General features: G+C 43.0%; 2 long non-coding RNA genes across 2 annotated transcripts in view; one reads left to right on the top strand and one right to left on the bottom strand.

The window, feature by feature from the left end:
* The window catches only part of LOC309363634, a 136,182-nt gene that overhangs the window by 38,618 nt on the left and 78,367 nt on the right, over window positions 1-19,197 (top strand). The window lies entirely within an intron of this gene.
* LOC309363621 lies at window positions 10,526-18,088 on the bottom strand. Its single transcript, XR_014165482.1, has 3 exons — window positions 16,845-18,088; window positions 14,676-15,173; window positions 10,526-11,168 (listed from the first exon to the last, which is right to left on the bottom strand). It is a non-coding gene; the product is annotated as an uncharacterized lncRNA (long non-coding RNA).

The raw sequence follows: 19,197 nt of genomic DNA, 5'->3' as shown, positions 1-19,197 counted from the left end.
TGACCTTTAAAGCCCTAAACGGCCTCGGTCCTGTATACCTGAAGGAGCGTCTCCACCCCCATCGTTCAGCCCGGACACTGAGATCCAGCGCCGAGGGCCTTCTGGCGGTTCCCTCATTGCGAGAAGTGAGGTTACAGGGAACCAGACAGAGGGCCTTCTCGGTAGTGGCGCCCGCCCTGTGGAATGCCCTCCCATCAGATGTCAAAGAGATAAAGAATTACCTGACGTTCAGAAGACATCTTAAGGCAGCCCTGTTTAGGGATGTTTTTAATATGTAATGCTGTATTGTTTTTAATACTGATTGGGAGCCGCCCAGAGTGGCTGGGGAAACTCAGCCAGATGGGCGGGGTATAAATAATAAATTATTATTATTATTATTATTATTAACCACCAGTAGGGGAGTCCTGCTGATACACATCAACTAGGAACTCTCCTGGGGTCACCAATAGGCTTCGGACAGGGCCACGCCCCCTGGAATCCTTTATCGGACTACCCTTCAATATGCGAGGCAGGTGATGGTGCTACCTCCCCTCTTCCATCTACAAAACAATATCAATACCAATGCCTAACCGCCAATACCAAGAAAGTTGTGATGATTTGCTAGGAGGTAGGCAAAAACCAAGTGCCTGGTGCCAATTTGCCAAGTGGAAAAATTCCTACCAGGCCCCTCAACGGTGACCAACCAAAGTCCATAGCAAGGTCAAGGAACGAAAACCTTATAGGGCGGGAGGGTGGGAAAAGCAGGAACAGCCGGCAGGCGGGGAAAGAGGGACATCCCCGGCTGTGTCCTGCTTTAAATAGGGCAGGCCATGCCCCCAGAGCCAGCCAATTGGCTGGCCAGGGGGTGACGTGGCCGGAAATCCCCCCAATCGCATGGGGCTGGGCTCCAGCCGCCGCGCTCCTGGTGGGGCCGTGAAGCCCACAACTCCACCTCCTCCGAAGGGCGGAAGTGGCTTTATTTGACTTTGGCCTACTGTGTATACATGGGTTCCTTAGAGTAGTCCAGAACCCCGCATTGTGCAGGATTCCCAACCATCTATGCAAAGTTTCTGCATACACAGTTTATACAGAATGTACACATCATGTTGTGAGCATGCATAGGTAAGGGGTAGGACCTGCCTCCATGGTCCCACTTGCCCTCCAATCAGTGTGCATTGGACATTCTTCAGACATTTCGGGAGGGCTTCTGTGTATTCTGCTGATTACTTCTGATTGGAGCAGCGTGCTGTCATTCAAAGGATCTCGGTCTCTTTCAATTGTTTGCCAGCACTTTGCTTTGTATTTCACCTGAGCAGCGTGAACGGTGATTGGAAACCAATTCATATTCATATATTCACATTCACATTCTGATTATCAGACAAGGCACGTTGGCTTGCTTATAATAGTTACTGTTCTAGATGAAAAGAAAAAAACACCTTTACAAGCTTTCAATTTTGATACAATTAATAAAGCCAAATGGGAGAGGTGAGGTCACATGTGGTATCAATACACTTTAATTAAGTGTAATAATTCCCCCTTTCCTGAGGTAGATGTGCTAAGACAGATTCCTCTTTGGAGAGTTTAAAATGCTTGCTGATACAATTCTCCACGATGCTGGCGCTGGAGGTCTTTTGTGGAATACTACTGCCCTCTTTGGGAAGCCCAAAGTACTGAATCTACCAAGTCAGCAACAGTTGGCCGCTTGGTCACATTTAATACAACAATATGAATGGCAGAGTAGGATGCAGTATATATATCCTTTCCACAAAGTAAAAAGACACCATTACACATCTGGAAGAATCTGTAGCATCAGAATGCATTTTCACTGTTACTTTCAAAACAAATTTAAGGACTGATTTCATTAGACTCTGTCCTTTTTTTCAAGAAAGAAAGAAAGAAAGAAAGAAAGGAAGGAAGGAAGGAAGGAAGGAAGGAAGGAAGGAAGGAAGGAAGGAAGGAAGGAAGGAAGGAAGGAACTGAAAGACAGCTGCCTTCCCAGAGTGTTCAAAAACTTCAGAATGCTGCAGCCAGGCTATTGACAGAAGCTGGTTGCAGGGATTGTGTGACTCCTCTATTACAATAGTTTCTGGAGCTATCAGTCTGCCTGCGGGCGCAATTCATAGTGCTGGTTAGGTGCTACAAAGCCCTGCATCACTCAGGACCGGGTTATCCATAATACCACATTGCCATATGAACCTGCCTGGTTTTAGGGTGCCCAGAAGAGGCCCTTCTCTCAGTACCAGCAACACTTGGAGCACATTGGGTGGGAATGTGACACAGGGCCTTAGTGCTTGCACCCAGATTCTGAAACCCCTTGCCAATGGAAACCAGGCTAACTCCGCCATCCCCCAACAAAGGCATTTTCAATTAAGACAGACTTTTGGCTCATCAATTTGACAAACAAATGGATTGTAAGCAACTTAAATGGGCTGGATTTCTTGATTTTATACCCATTTTGGTTTTTTTTGTATATTTCTTAATTAGCCGTACCTTTTACCTTTAGCTTTTACCTATTTTTAATTATTTTTTTCAAGATCACTTGGTGAGCTTAATGGCTGAGTGGGGATTTGAACTCTGGTCTCCCAGGTCCTCGTCCAACACTCTAACCACTGGACCACACTGGCTGTTCTATAGCAGGTCAGACTCCAGTTTTGCTCTTTATCTTCTACGCAGAAGCCCATTACTCAACATATAAGAGCACTCTGTCAAGGTCCCCTTGAATGTACATCAGAAAAAAACCTGGGTCCTTGGTTGTACAACTCCTTGGTTCTAGGGGGAAATTGTGTGCTGTTCTGGACTATAGGTCTGAATAGTCTGTCCAGGTCTTCAAAAGGTTGCTTTCCATCAATCCAAACTTATACTGCTAGAGGTATGGAGGCTTGTGAAAGGAGTACCCTTCCTTTCTAATCCTGTCTTTTTCCTTTAAGTCATTTCACAACATCACAACAGGGTTAGGCTAACAGATGCATGTTCAGTGCAAATAGGATTTTTTTTTTTTTAAAAAAAAGCGTTAGTGGATATAGCCATTTTACAGCAGCCTTCTTTATAAAATATAATTATACAGTGGTACCTCAGGTTAAGTACTTAATTCGTTCCATAGGTCCGTTCTTAACCTGAAACTGTTCTTAACATGAAGCACCACTTTAGCTAATGGGGCCTCCAGCTGCTGCTGCGCCACCAGAGCACGATTTCTGTTCTCATCCTGAAGCAAAGTTCTTAACCTGAGGTAATATTTCTGGGCTAGCTGAGTCTGTAACCTGAAGCATCTGTAACCTGAAGCGTCTGTAACCCAAGGTACCACTGTATCTTCAAAGTCATTTCTTTCTTTCTAGCACTTTCAGAAATCTTCTCAAGTCAGAATTTTCAGCGGAAGCAGACTTAGAACTGCATTGGCTCATTTTTTCTTCCTTTTTTGTGGCAAATTTGCTTCAAAATTGTCAGCTCACCACTGTCATTCAAAGACACAGCAGATGTTTGCCTTCTGGGCAGCTGGAGACACTGATGGGCACATCATAAAAATAAGAGGCTTCCAAAGGCATTAATATCCAACCTTGGCTATGCTTTCTTTCATTCATTAGGTCTTGTCCAATGCTTAAAGATAGGGGTCTCTTTCCACCATTTCTGGCTAGTTTCTGTGTTTGGCTGATTTTGATTTTTTTCTGGCTAAAGATAGAAATAGGCAATTGGGAGGTCTTTAGTGGGATGGATATTGGGGCTTACTTTATACAGGCTTAAATCATAAATGCATTCTGCAACCAAGTCTGCATATACCTCCTGTGTAGGGTTGCCATATTTCAGAAAGTGAAAATTCGGACACAAAAGTTGGATTTTCCCGGACATTATAGTGATTTCTGCCCAGACACTGTTTCCCAGCTGCCATATTCTGGATGTATGGCAACCCTACTCCTGTGACTGTGTGTCAGAGAGAGGAACGACAGCCTCCTAGCACTGTGGTAACATATGCATAACACCATGTGTTGCCCCACAAGGGAACCCCTGTACTCTGACTTGGGCTTTAGGCTTAGCAGGGGTCAGCAAACTTTTTAGCAGGGGGCCGGTCCACTGTCCCTCAGACCTTGTGGGGGGCCGGATTATATTTTAAAGAAAAAAATATGAACAAATTCCTATGCCCCACAAATAACCCAGAGATGCATTTTAAATAAAAGCACACATTCTACTCATGTAAAAACGCGCTAATTCCTGGACCGTCCGTGGGCCAGATTTAGAAGGTGATTGGGCCAGATCCGGCCCCTGGGCTTAGTTTACCTACCCATGGGTTAGAGTTAGGCATAGAGATTTGCTTAAACTTGCTGGTGTCAATGGTTAGAAGCTGGAATCAGCCCAAATCTTTTTAAAATAATAATAATAATAATTTTATGGAACACAATATATGTTTAAGACTGATAATATGACTTAAGAGCTGTAATATATTCTTGTGAAGTCCATGTTAATGTCATACATATTTATTTTTTAATAAGATGCACCGACTAATTTTTTTTAAAAATTGCATCCATCCCAGAATTTCCCCCTCCCCAGTATGATCCTCAATCGCTTTTTACAGTTACAGTTTATTTACACTTAAAAGTATATTGATTATTTCATACAGTGTGCAATAATTTCATATGGTCCTTATACCAAATTGTTTCCAAGTGTCTTGCTTTCTCAAGCTGTTTGAGCTTCAGATCTGCGGCCAGTTGCTGAGAGGTGGCTGTGAATATGAAGAGGGCCTCTATTTCATCAAATAGATCTCTACTGTAAGCTTTAACAGCAATAAAAATGGAAGAGACTGGGGGGGGGGGAGATCCTATCATTCACTGGAAAGGAGTTTACCCGTCTGCAGTAAGCTAAAACCTCCGGCTCAACTTCCGTTCAACATCTGGTTTAGCGATTCCTTGAAAAACAACACAATATTCCCTGCTGATTGCAGTACAACAACACAAACTTCTCCAATGCTGCCCGATAGCAGGAAATGCCCTGCTGAGCTGCAGACCTTAACCCCATGTACGTTCAGTACCTTTCTCCCATGCCAGTCTGCAAGCACTCTCAATTGCACATTAAATGCTCTGAAGCCGTCCTCGTGGGATTCTCAGAGGGCAATTTTGCTGAAATAAGGAAATCGACAGGAAAGTGGGAAAGACAGATAAGCCTGGTCCTTGAGAGACTGCTCTTGCGGGGAGGGCGGATGCTTTCTCGATGCTGAATCTATGACAAAAAAAGTCATCTTCCAGCTTTAAACGTATCAGGAAGGGTAATGGGGACAAATACACTCCTTGCACCCCCTGTGTCACTATTCCTGCCACATTCCAACTAGTGAAAAACAACAGCAGAAATGTGGGCCCTTTTGAATCGACAAAGGTTGAAAAACTGGGGTTCTGCAAAAAAATTGTATTAGGTGCCTTAGTCATCTGCTCTAGCTCCTTTACTTTCCTGAGCAGACTTTGGGGGATTTGAGCGATAGTGAGTATTTATCAGAATTCAGAGACTATATTGATCCTGTCAATTCAAAATGCATGCTCTGCTTTAGTCCTTATTTTCTTCAAGAGGGAAAAGGAAGAAGAGTTTATCGGATTTGTCCTCCTTACCTTCAGAATAAAACTTTAGAAGGTAATCTTTTTAATAGCTCGTAATGGCCACATTGTAGGCATTCCTTAAAACCCAGGGATGCTCAAGCTGAACAGAAGTCTATGCATGTACAGAGATACCTCAGGTTACAGGCACTTCAGGTTACAGACGCTTCAGGTTACAGACTCCGCTAACCCAGAAATAGTACCTCGGGTTAAGAACGTTGCTTCAGGATGAGAACAGAAATTGTGTGGTGGCAGCGTGGCGGCAACAGGAGGCCCCATTAGCTAAAGTGGTACCTCAGGTTAAGAACAGTTTCAGGTTAAGAACAGACCTCCAGAACGAATTAAATTCTTAACCCGAAGTATCACTGTATTATATGGCATCTTCTCTTTTTCCTGCCAGACAAGATCACCACTGTTGGGAGTTGGAGAGAACATAAGAGTCCATCTTGGGTGGACTTGTTGGGTTTCCAATCTTTTTCTCCCTAACCCAACAGAGCTGCCAGGGCTCTGGAGGCTAGGCTCCAAACCAATGGTTTCAAGTTACAAGAAAGAAGATTCTGACTAAACATATGAGAAAGCTTTCTGACAGTAAGAGCTGTTCAACAGTGGAACAGACTCCCATGAGGTTTTTAAGCAGAGGTTGGAAGGCCATCTGTCATGGATGCTTTAATTGAGATTTCTACATTGCAGGGGGTTGAACTAAGGTTGAACTAAGCCCGGCTTCGGCTGGGGAGGGCGGGATATGAAATAATAATAATTATTATTATTATTATTATTATTATTATTATTATTATTATTATTATTATCGAAAAGGTAAAGGACCCCTGGACAGTTAAGTCCAGTCAAAGGCGACTATGGGGTTGCAGTGCTCATCTCGCTTTCAGGCTGAGGGACCCGGCGTTTGTCCAGAGACAGCTTTCCGGGACGTGTGTCCAGCATGACTAAACCACTTCTGACACAACGGAACACCATGATGGAAACCAGAGCACATGGAAATGCCGTTTACCTTCCCGCCACAGCGATACCTATTTATCTACTTGCACTGGTGTGCTTTTGAACTGCTAGGTAGGGAGGAGCGGGGACAGAGCAACGGAAGCTCACCCCGTTGTGCAGATTTGAACCGCCAACCTTCTGATTTGCAAGCCTAAGAGGCTCAGTGGTTTAGACCACAGTGCCACCCGCATCCCTTAGGTTGAACTAGATGACCCCTGGAGTCCCTTCCAACTCCACAATTCTATGATTCTGTTAGGCACTGGGGCCTGGGTTTATATAAGGCTACATACTCACTATACATTTAAAGCACATGACTTCCCTCTATGAATATTGGGAACTGTAGATTACTTGTACCCTCCAGTTCCCAGGATTCTTTGGGGGGAATTCGTGTATTTTTAAAGTGCTTCCATAAGTGTTCGGTGTGTATGAAGCCATAATAAGGAATCATGCTTTCACATATGCAAAAAACACATCATGTTTCACAGTGGATGAGGCCAAAGCAGTCTTCCACATGACCAATGCATTCAGACTGGTCTACTTTAGAATCTCTAAGCATTATTAAAAAATATACTGGTACTTCCTTCACAAAGAAATAAGGAGAAAGGGTTTGAGACAAAAGCAACGTATTTCTTAGGTTAGGAAATACTCCACTTCTGAGCAGTTTTTAATCTTACTTGTTGAGCATGAGGCACAACCTGTTTTATATGTAAACATGGCTGTTGTTTTTTTTTAAAAAAAAAATGTGAGGAAGGGAACTATCAAATTGTCCTGGCAAAGCCATTTCACACACACACACACAAAACGCTTCGAAGACTTACAATGAGAACAAAATAAAACACTCACATTTCCAAATATCAATGCTTCTGAAAGGCGGGATGAAACAACAGCCTTTGCCGCATCCTCTAGACTTGAGAAGCGATGTAGAGCCCCATCTGTGACAGCGTAGCCTCGTGGACTTTACTGGGAGGCGATTCCAGATGTAATTTCAGCGGGGAAACTGAACAGTAAGGCCCGAGTTTGTGAACTCATCCAGAGAGTGCACCAGTTCAGACATTCTGCCTGACACATTGTCAAAACAGCAAACGGCAGTAGCTGTCACAGCTCCTAACTACCCTCATAGACTTCAATGGAAACTGCTACTGAACTCCCATGAGCAGTGAATCACATGGAAGGGCAACTCTCCTGGATGCTGTAAGTTTGAAAATAATAATAATATAATAATAATAATTTATTATTTATACCCTGCCCTTTCCCCAGCCATTCCAACAAAAGATTAAAAATACACTAAAACATCAGTCATTAAAAACTTCCCTAAACAGGGCTGCCTTCAGATGTCTTCTAAACATCAGATAGTTGCTTATTCCTTTGACATCTGATGGGAGGGCGTTCCACAGTGTGGGCGCCATTACTGAGAAGGTCCTCTTGCTGGTTCCCTGTAAGCTCACTCCTCACAGGGAGGTAACTGCCAGAAGGCCCTCGGAGGTGGACCTCAGTGTCTGGGCTGAACTGGGGGTGGAGACGCTCCTTCAGGTATACTGAGCTGAGGCCGTTTAGGGCTTTAAAGATCAGCACCAACAATTGAATTGTGCTCGGAAATGTACTAGGAGCCAGGGTAGATCTTTCAAGACTGGTGTTATGTGATCTTGGCAGCCGCTCCCAGTCACCTGTCTAGCTGCTGCATTCTGGATTAGTTGTAGTTTCTGGCTCACCTTCAAACACACAAATGTGTACCCCATTTGTGGGATGTCTTGCTAGAGCATTCAAGTACAACATTTCCCCATTGCCTAGAATGGACACGCAGGGAGTGTGGCTCCAAACAGGGAGGACTTCCTGTCATACCTGTTGGGAGCCTCCTCCCCTGAGTAGATGGGCGTGACCCTAGCTGACCAATGAAAAGGGCTGGCTACGCAGCCCTCTTTCTCTTTTGGACTTCCTCTGTTGGATCTTCTCTTCTAGATCTCTACTGCTCCTGGCTCTTAGCCAGCACATGATTCATCCTTTACAGAGGATGGAGGCCACAAGTAGCAAGTCTGAGATTTCGCTCAGACTTCTTTTCTCTACAGATAAAACTGCAACCACAAGATACAGCCTGCCTTCAGATTACAGCTGTGGACTGAACGTAATGAAAATAGGGACATCCTACCATACCCTCCAACATTTAGCCACTGGAAATAGAGACATCCTAAGGAAAAGCAGGGCATTCCGGGATGAAATCAGAAACCGGGACAGCTTCTCTAAATCACAGACGTCCCTGGAAAATAGGGACCAGCATTGCAGTGCTGGCTTTGGTGCCGATTCCCTGAAAGTGCTTGCAAGATCTCACCTAAATCTCATGAGATCTTTTGTTCTCCTTGATATCTTGCAAGACTTTGATGAGATCTCACAAGATCTTGCAGGAAACCAGCACCTATGCAGTACTGGGAACGCTTCTCTGGCAGAGGTGAGGGCCTGAAAGGAGGCACCTATGATGAAGGTGCTGCTGTAAGAAAAACACTGGGGCCTAATTTGAATAGTAGAGTGCTGGGTGTCTGGTGCACTGGGCTTGTGCTTTACAAATAAAACTGCTTTTCAAGGTACAGACAAAAATGACAAAACTAGATGCTTGTCATGTGTAAAAATAGGACATTTTGCAAGGACCTGTACAAAACAAAGTGGCACTAATAAATAAAAGTTCCAGGGTAGTGACAGAAAGAAAACTAAAAATGCTTTTGCAGTCCATCAGAACTATCTAGCAATATCAAGTTATAGGAAAACTGGTGCTATTAACATTACACCTTTTAGTTGGTTAATTGATTCGGCAGCTTCCATGCACATAACGTGTGATGCTAGTTTTTTTCAGAGCATTAAATGAAAACTCATCAGAGACAGTTACAGTTGCAAATGGCAACAAAATAGCTGTGCAAGGAAAAGGGGCAGCATTGCTCAAGTGTCTTGCAGGTAGAAATACTGATAGTAATGGAGATGTACGGTAGTTTTCTTGCTGAGTTTGCTGCGTGTGTCAACCCTGACCAAGTATGGTTTTAATGTAAATTTTGATCTCAACAAATGTGCAATTACCAAAGCTAGAGTCTGGTATGCACAAGGTATTTGAAATAATGGTGTCTTTGTGCTAGATACAGGTCAAGAAAGAGCAAATATGGTCAAGAAGAATTCAAGTGCAACTTGTGTTCATCTGTGGCACAAAAGGCTAGCACATAGAGGTGTCAGGATTATAGCAGGCCTGCCAAGGAAAAGTTTGGTGAGAAGAATGGAAATTAAACCTTGTAAATTTGATCTGGATAGTGAAATATGTGAAAGTTGTTTGGTAGGAAAGGGAACAAGACCTTCTATCTCTAAGCAAAGCCGGAAAAGTTCAACAGAGCCTTTGCAACTTATTCATACTGATATATGGTCCAATTCAACTGATGTCTCATGGGGGAAACAACAAAATGGGAAAATAACTTTTCTGCTTGTATATGTAGATAATATAATTTTGGTTACTGAGAACAAGCAAGAGTGTGCAAAAATTGTTGAATGTTTCTCTTCAGATCGTATAAATCTTTCGTCTTTTACTAAAGGAGGCACATTGAGAAGGGGGTTGTAAGAAAAACACTGGGGCCTAATTTGTACAGTAGAATGCTTGGTATCTGGTGGGCAATCTCATCCTTTATTTCCACACTGTGACTCCAGACCAAATCATCTGTCAGGAGAGTTATGACCTGGCCAGGATGGCTTTCCTGTTATACCTTCTGGGCTTGATGAGGCATGTGACCCCCACTTGTCCTGAGTTTTCTCCAGCTGAGGAATCACATACCTACTCCCCAAGCTAGTGAGCCATACCTGGGCTGTGGGTCCTTGCCTGCCTTTCCTTAGAACTAACAGCTGTAAATTCTGGAATCCTGAGATCAGGGGTGGTTTATCCCATTTTGCCACTTCAGGCAAATCAGGACATGCCATCCTGCTCTGCCACACCACCACCCATGGGACACTCACCACCAAGGCCACTGGCACTGCAGATGTACCATACCCTCCAACATTTCTCTGATGAAAATAGGGACATCCTAAGGATCAAATCCAGAAACCGGAACGGCTTCTCTAAATTAGGGATGTCCCTGGAAAATAGGGACACTTGGAGGGTGTGCAAGTCCTGATTCTTCTGGCAAATCACCCTTGCTGGATCGAGACAACAATCTGTAACTTTCTGCATCTCTCTTGGAAATGAGATCTGTTTGTTTTTTCTGGGACTTAGCTTTGACCTTGACCGTAAGATACTGCTGCAAGTACTGAATAGTTCTTCTATGAGGGTGATAGGTTGGCAGCAAAAGGCTGCCAGGGAGTCTTTGAAAGCACACTGGAAGTTCTGTTTGTTTCCATCTTTTGAAAACGACTGCCTAAAAGCACAAATAATTGAGCAAACACCCTGTGTAGGCAACAGGGCAAAATAAATAAATAAACGCACTTGCGAAAAGGAGAAAATTAAAAATCCTCTCAAAGATTATCAAGAAGCACAGCTTGTTTCTGACGCAATGTTATCGTTCCCCAGCCCCTCGGTGTTCAGATGGTCACACGCAGATCCTCCTCACAAGTAGTCCAGGGTTGAAACATGTCCACTTATCTTAACTCTAAGTGACACTGTGGGGAAGGGGAAGACTGGGGAGGACAGGGGGGTGAGAGAAATCATTACATCATACTCACAATAGATCCACATAAGTTAATCCTGTCCATTCATTTCAGTGTGTCTTCACTGAGTAGAACTATCATTAGATATAACTCCCTCAAAATTTTCTTAGCCTTTACGGTGCCACAAGAGCCACTGCTTCTTTATTTAAAAAATCTAAAATGGCTATCCCTCTAGCGAATTATTATTTACAGTACACCTTACTCTTCTTCCAAGGAGCTCAGAATACCATGCATGACCATTGCATTGTTGTAATAATTCTTAAATGAAACACAGTGCCCAGTTGAAGGCCACTGCTGAGATTCATGGCTGAATAAGGATTTGAAATCACATCTCCCCTGTCTGATACTCTAACCACTACAGAACACTGCTTTTGGTAAGAAAGGCAAGACTTAAATGTGTACATCTTTTGATATTGTCAATAATTTAACAAATAAACCTAGAGTAGGGCTGCCATATGTCCAGATTGTCCCAGACATTACCGGGATTTCAAAGACAGAACTGATGTCTGAATAGTCAGCATTTCTGAATAGTGGCACTTTATACAAGTCAATTGAAAATTCATTTTAAAAAATATATATTTCTTTATTTTCATGGTTTCCTAAAAGTAAGCTCAACAACATTGGGGTCTTCCTAAAAAAAAAGAAGCTCAACACTCAACAACTTTTGGGATGTGCTGGTTTTTTAAATGTATTTTTAATCTTTGTTGGAAACTGCCCAGATGGGCGGGGTACAAATATATTATTATTATTATTATTATTATTATTATTATTATTATTATTATTATTAGAAATATTGCAACCATAACCTAGAGGATATTAGTTTTATCACATTCTGGGGGTGTACATCCTAGCAGTTTGAAAGCACATCAAAGTGCAAGTAGATAAATAGGTACCACTCCAGCGGGAAGGTAAACGGCGTTTCCGTGTGCTGCTCTGGTTTACCAGAAGTGGCTTAGTCATGCTGGCCACATGACCCGGAAGCTGTACGCCAGCTCCCTTGGCCAATAAAGCGAGATGAGCGCCGCACCCCCAGTCGTCTGCGACTGGGCCTAATGGTCGGGGTCCCTTTACCTTTACAATTCCTGGATAAAATATGTAGTTTTGTTGTTGCTAGTGACAAGGCATTAAAAATCAGGTTTAATTTGTCTCTGTAGATTAAATAAAACAAGAGGATGAGTGGAACTTAGAGAATATTGTATGCCAATGTACAACAGAGCAGTTGTTTCTTTAGGAGTGACAGAAACTTCACCCACTCCTGAGCATTTGAGCATGGGGGAAACTTTGTAGCATTCAAAAAAGGCTGAACGTTGTCATGCAATAAATGTGTGGCTTAAAGTGGACAGGTTAACAGATAACCTTCAGTCTGGTCAAAACAGTTTTAGGCTATTCTGCTTCACAAATCACCACAATTAAAGAGTCCTTCCTGTGATTTCTTTGTGGCTTTTTGGGAAAACTTTCTGAACTGGGGTCTGTTCAGAGATAGGGAAGCTACAGCATTTTAGTCACGTTTTTTAAATGGCTGAACATAAGCCTGAACGGTTTCATGTTGAAACAAAATAGTTAGCTCCGTAAATGGAATGGAAGAGGTTACATGTAATTCATTACATTTGAAAATAAAATAAAAGGTTCATTATGATGATTGACTGTCTAGGTGTTTGAGTCCCAAAGTGCACTGGCCCACTGACATTCACAAAAACATTTCTAATAGGGGAGTTTATAACAAGCAGAATGCTGTTGCTGCCTGCAACACATGCCCCTTCATTTCCTCTAATTTGATATAATATAAATAAATACTCTGTGGCTCCTGAAAGGAGCTCCAAAGCTCTGGGTTGCAGATCATGTGTTCCAAATAAAGCACCTCTCTCAAGTCCCAAATGCCTCAACCCTTTGGGCTAAGGAAGGTAATTGTCAGTTGCCAAGGAGAAGGGTCAAAGGGAGCAAGTGGGCTTTTTCCTGTATTTGTCTAGGAGAATAAACATGAGGACTCAAATACTCCACTAGGATCTCAAGGTTTCGACAAAGCAAAAGCCTGTGAGATGGTTCTGATGCTTGCTCATGAAGGACTGAAATTGTTGTGCCAGAAAAGCAGCACATTTAAATCATATACCCTCATGCCATCAGAAAGCAGATGTGGAAACATCTGTACCTACTACCAAGAGTATAAGGAGAAGGCAGAGAAGTTGAAGCAATGCTTTGCATTTCTGTTGGGGGGGGGGGATACATATTGTCTGTTTAATACTTTGGCCCTACTTTGGATGCTGTTCATTGTAGGGTATTTATTTATACAGTGATCAACAAGATAAAGTTAGTCTGGCATGGCATGTCAGATCAGAAGAAAGCTGTGCTCCCACTTTGTGATCACAACATTTTTTCCAGCACTCAGGCTGCTTAAGGATTCATTCAGGAACCTTCAGTATACCTGAAGGAGCGTCTCCACCTCCATTGTTCTGCCCAGACACTGAGGTCCAGTGCTGAGGGCCTTCTGGCGGTTCCCTCCCTGCAAGAAGCAAAGCTACAGCGAACCAGGTAGAGGACCTTCTTGGTAGTGGCACCCACCCTGTGGAACACCCTCCCACCAGATGTCAAAAAGATAAACAACTATCTGATGTTTAGAAGAAGGCAAGCCCTATTTAGGGAAGTTTTTAATGTATTTTTAATCTTTTGTTGGAAGCCACCCAGAGTGGCTGGGGAAACCCAGCCAGATGGGCAGGGTACAAATATTATATTATTATTATTATTATTATTATTATTATTATTATTATTATTACAGGAATGAACATCAAGTTCAGTAGATGCCTACAGCCCCGCCACACACACACACCTTTTTAAAGGGGGGGGGGATATGTGCTCACCTCAAGTCTCATAGCACCCACTCCCCAAGGTTTATAAAATTCTGCATGGAAAATCGATAGTGGGGGGAAACTGACAGGTTCATTCTCACCTACCCAATAAAACTAGAACAGGGTCACATTGATGGATAAGATAATCAGGACAGTCAACAGAAGCACTGAAAGTCAGCCATCCTCACGATACACCTAAACAGCCTTCTCTTACAGTGCTTACAGTATGCCACAAGACATGTGCGACTCCAGCATTGTGAGCCTTTACAAGAACAAATGTAACCACCAGGACTGTAACAACTACCATGGAATCCCCTTGCTGAATATTGTGGGGAAAGCCTTCACCTGTGTAGTTCTCAACAGACTACAGTCACTCACTGACAGGGCTTATCCCAAGTCACAATGCAGCTGAGATGGGTTTCTCATCGTGTCAGCTGCAGGAGAGATACTGAGGGCAGAAATGTCCCTTGTACATTGCCCTCATAGACCTGACGAAGGCTTTTGACCTCATCGGTTGAAGCAGGCTCTTCACACTTCTCAACAAGGTAGAATAAGCTCCACAAGATGATTGTCTCCTTTCACAAGAGCATGCATGGAGCCATCCAGTATGACGGTTCATCCTTGGATATATTCTTACCTCAATTCTTTGGCATATTTCTCTCTCTGTTCTTTTCACATGCCATCAGTTCCACTGAAGATGGTGTGTACTTCCATTCAAGGAGTGATGGAAGAGGGGCTTTTTCAGCCGGAACTCACCGGAACTTAGTTCCAGCACCTTTCAGGTGTGTGTCATTGCGATTCTAAGAGAATGAGGGTGTTGCTCATGGTGAGTTCTGGCACCTCTTTTTCTAGAAAAAAAATAACACTGAAAGGGGGTCTATTCAATTGGGTCTATTCAACTCCATGCCAAAAGTGTAGTGAGTTCTTATCTGTGAGATGTTGCTTGCAGATGACGCAGCCTTGACAATGCACTCCGAGGAGGCTCTACAAGGACTCATCAACCACTTTGTCAAAGCTTGTGCAGTTTGGTTTCACCACCAGCCTGACAAAGACCAATATCTTCGTCAGGACATCACCATCATTCCACGCATCAGCACTGGTGACCACACACTTGAGGTGGTAGACACAATTAATCCTGAACGCACAAGGAGCATAAAGTTGTATATTTACAAGTATGTTATTGCCATATTCATGCATTTAGGTTATATTTGTAACACCTTTGGTTTATATCTAAAATTAACATGTTAAGTGGCACCGATATAAGCTGCTAAAACATCCAATTCATGGCCACCAAATGCCTACCCCAAGACTAGGATTGTTTTATAACAACAAAATGTGGGCTGTTTAACAAGTCAACCAAAAATTGAGGCAGATGAATATACAACCTGAGCACAAGGAAGCACCTAAGAAAATAAGCAAAGCTGGTAAAGAGATTAGGAGTTTTTAGTATCTGTGTTAGTTTTCAGTAGCTTTATCATGTCCTTTGGTGCTTAACAGATCAATGTATATTTCACATTTTATTTTACTGTTGGGATTATTATTACTACAAAGTTTGCCAGTCACACATCACGCTTTGTTTCTCACCCCAGAACCTAAGCACCCTGAAATCAAAATTATTTTAGGAAACTGTTTAGCTTTTGTGGCTTTAGCAAAAAATAATAATAATGAAGTAACATAACTATTGGTTTCCTAAGTGAAAGGCATAGGCTTCCTTTGATTAAAAATTTCTTTGGATGGCTCTAAGTATTTTAAAGAGATTGTAATGATCTTTAAATCACAGATAACTCAACCCATAAAGTGAAAATTTGGTTTTCTTCATGATGTCTCTTGTCAACTGTTGGGAATGTTCTTCAGTCAATTCAATACATAATAGCCAAAGTAAATAGGATAAGTCACAATAGGCAAACCAATCCTTCTAACCATTCCTTTGGAAATCTTCATGGGGTTGACAGGAGAGGTTGTTGAGAAACTGACAAGCTCTACATCTATGTCCATTACATCCCACCACCAGTGTTTTCAATAATATGTGATTTTTAACCCTAAGTGGCTAAAAACAGGCCATCTCCTAAATACATTAAAGGCTTCTCCAGCTTCCTTCCAGGGGCTTACTCAGCAAGCTTGCAAGCTAGCAGACAAACAAACAAAACCCTAGAATCTAGTGCTCTAAAGAATGGCACCAGAGTGAAGCAGGGTGCTCATTGCTAAATTGGTGCAAAGAAGAAAGAATTCCAACTGGAACAAATGCAAAGAAAAGTCAGTACAATTAATGACACTATCCACAGTCCACTTTGTGCCACAGTCCATGAAAGAGCTAAGGGGGCACATTTGCAGAGGAGAACTGTTCTTCCACCTGCCAACTGACCCTTGCAAATGTTTCCCAGGGACTGCCATTTTCTCTAATGCCCCACCCAGCTTTGGGGCGACACTATATTGGGGTGTAGTGTAATTCCAGGGGCATTGTTGGGGGGTAAATGGTACCCCTGACTCTCTTAGTGTATTCCAAGGGGTGTTGATGGCTGTTGGTTCAATTGCGAATCTACATTAAAAAAACCACACAAAAACAGTTGAAATATATAAAAAAATAAAATCATTGTCCAGTAGCACCTTAGAGACTGTGGCATTCATACGGAGCCCCCAGTCGTCTCAAGGACTATTGACCCATACACCACTAATCCGCTGCCACCAACCAGGTCCTCCCCGGTAAATCACTTAGTCTCAGTCAGGTTCTCAAGTTAAGGAAGAAGGGTGTAGTTTATTGCAGACACAAATAAACTTTAACTGCCTTCAAAATGTTGTTACTCTTTACCTTCTTAGTCTTATTTTATCCTGTCTCTATCTCTTCCACCTCCCCTCACACAAGAACCAACTGCGCTAACTGTCTATTTCCAACTGTCTGCCAACTGCTTTTCCAACTGCTTTTCCCAACCAACCCACTAAAACCAACCAACTAACCACCTAAACCAAACCTCGGGCTAAGCCCTTTTATAAACAGGTAGGCTCCGCCTCCGGCTTTCCTATTGGTCTACATATTAACCCTTTCTCTCCCCCTGTACAGACATTTTCAAATGAGAGGGCAAACGCCACATCGACCAACTAAAACAGTGGTAGTTTAAAAGAGGAAAGGCTGCTACTACCACTGCTTTTCTATGTATGCTACCTACCTCCACCCCAAATTGCTATATTTTCCCCCAGTTGCCCATACAATTCCTTGTTATTTTGGAAAGATGTAGAGCCTTTAGCTCAGTTAATATCAGAACACCCCCCTGCAACACACATTGTTGCCAAATCATAGACCAAGCTACCATCTCTTCTACCTAAGCATTCATATACCTTTACCGGGATACTGTGGTGGCTTATATTTGTACCTATCGCACCTTGCTTCATCCTGATATACTTAACTTAAAGCATCCAAGTCTTTTGTTTTCAATGGAACTTAGGCAGGCCAACTTTTCTCTAGCTGGCATTCTTTGACTTGAGTGAGGAATTAGGTTTTCTGTTTCCAGAGTTAGCATCAGGAGGCAGAAGCTCATAAACAAAACAAACCTGGATTGCCTTCCATTCAGCTGGATTAAAAGTAATGGGAATTATCCAATAGTGCCCTACTTTTGCAATTTTCAAATTAATCAGAAGACTTGAGTTCTCCTTGACTCCTGTCACCAGTAGTTGGCTTCAGGATCCTTCCCCCAGAACTTTGATGAAGACTTTTAGGGGGTGGGGGAGGGAGTCTAAGAATATATTTTTGGAGTGTTCAGGTTACCATCTAGCATTACAAGTTGATGGGCATTAGGTGTCATATCATCTGTTTTGCTTCTTTGGCAATCTAGCCATTTGGGAAAATGATAGCCTTAGCATATTTGGAAATCAGTATTTAATGCCCTTTTTAGTTAATTTGCCTACGGATAACTTTTATAACAGAAAGATTATTCTCTCAGCAGGTCACTTTAATGTATCCTTTCCATCTGCAGTCCCCCTGGTTCTCGTATTAGTTACATGATTTCCTGAATCTGACCTCCATTATTTCCCTTGCTGGTATGTGGTTGGCGTAATATATTCTAATGAAGTGTAGGTAAAAGGGGATCGTAAACTTGATCCGAGGTACAATGAGCCAAAAGTTATCTCCTTGGGAAAGTGATCAAGTAACAAGAAATCCTAGCTGATTAGTAGGTGGCTTAATACTGCGCCGGCCATTATAAATAAGAACCTATGCAAATCATGAAATAATTCAGCATGTGGGTCCCAAGTGGCTTAAAAGAAAGCACTGCAGTAGACAATAATTTGCTAACAGATGTCACACTGAATACTGCAATATCTTTAAAGAAGTTATTATTATTCTAGGGAAGGCTTTACACCCTGTTGCTCCATAGACTAATTCAGTCCAACAAAACTGAAATACTATAACCCCACTGATTTGCATGTGCTTGCCAGAGCAACAAGCCAAAAATTTGCTGAGTTATTTTTAAGGCCAATGTGCCTCTGGGCCTAGCACACACATAGAGTTCCTGCTGGAGTGGCGCTAAAACTTCTCAGAGGACATTCTTCCAAGAACATTTCTGAGCTTCGGCATGTCCTCCCCCCTTCGGCCCTTGCCCCCAACTTTGCAGAATTCTGCCCAACTTTTTTGTCAGCGCAATGCCCCCACAAGCCCATTTTAAAGCGGTTATTATTTTCATTTGCATAGCAGAATAATGCAGAGCAGGAACGTTATGTTTCAGAATGATTTGAGCATCTAAGAAGAGCCTACTGGACCTCCCCAATGAACCACCTAGTCCAGCATCCTGTAAGAAGTCCACAAAGCCATTTCCCGTTCCTGGGGAGATGATGTTGTGGGCTGGGAGCAAGCCCTGCCCACGCGCATGGGGCAGGATAGCCTCTGCGCCATTGGATGGTCCTCGGCCACGTCATCCTTTGGCCGTCCAATCCGGATGGTCCAGGGGCATGGCACAGGCTGAGGACTTGCCCCTGGAGTATTAGGTTGAAGGGGAGGGGAAGTAGCGGCCATCACCTACCCCTCCTAATTCAAGGGTATTCTGTTAAAGGAATCCGGGGGGCGTGGTCTCTGTCCGAAGCCTAAGACAGGGGGCTAGGGCCATGGCACGACCCCTAGCAGTGACACTGGGGGAGTTCCTAGTTGATGTGCATCAGCAGGGCTCCCCCTACTG

Source organism: Podarcis melisellensis (genome assembly GCF_964234715.1).
Source record: "Podarcis melisellensis genome assembly, chromosome: 2".
NCBI lineage: Eukaryota > Metazoa > Chordata > Lepidosauria > Squamata > Lacertidae > Podarcis > Podarcis melisellensis.
This window is presented reverse-complemented; position numbering and strand designations above follow the sequence as displayed.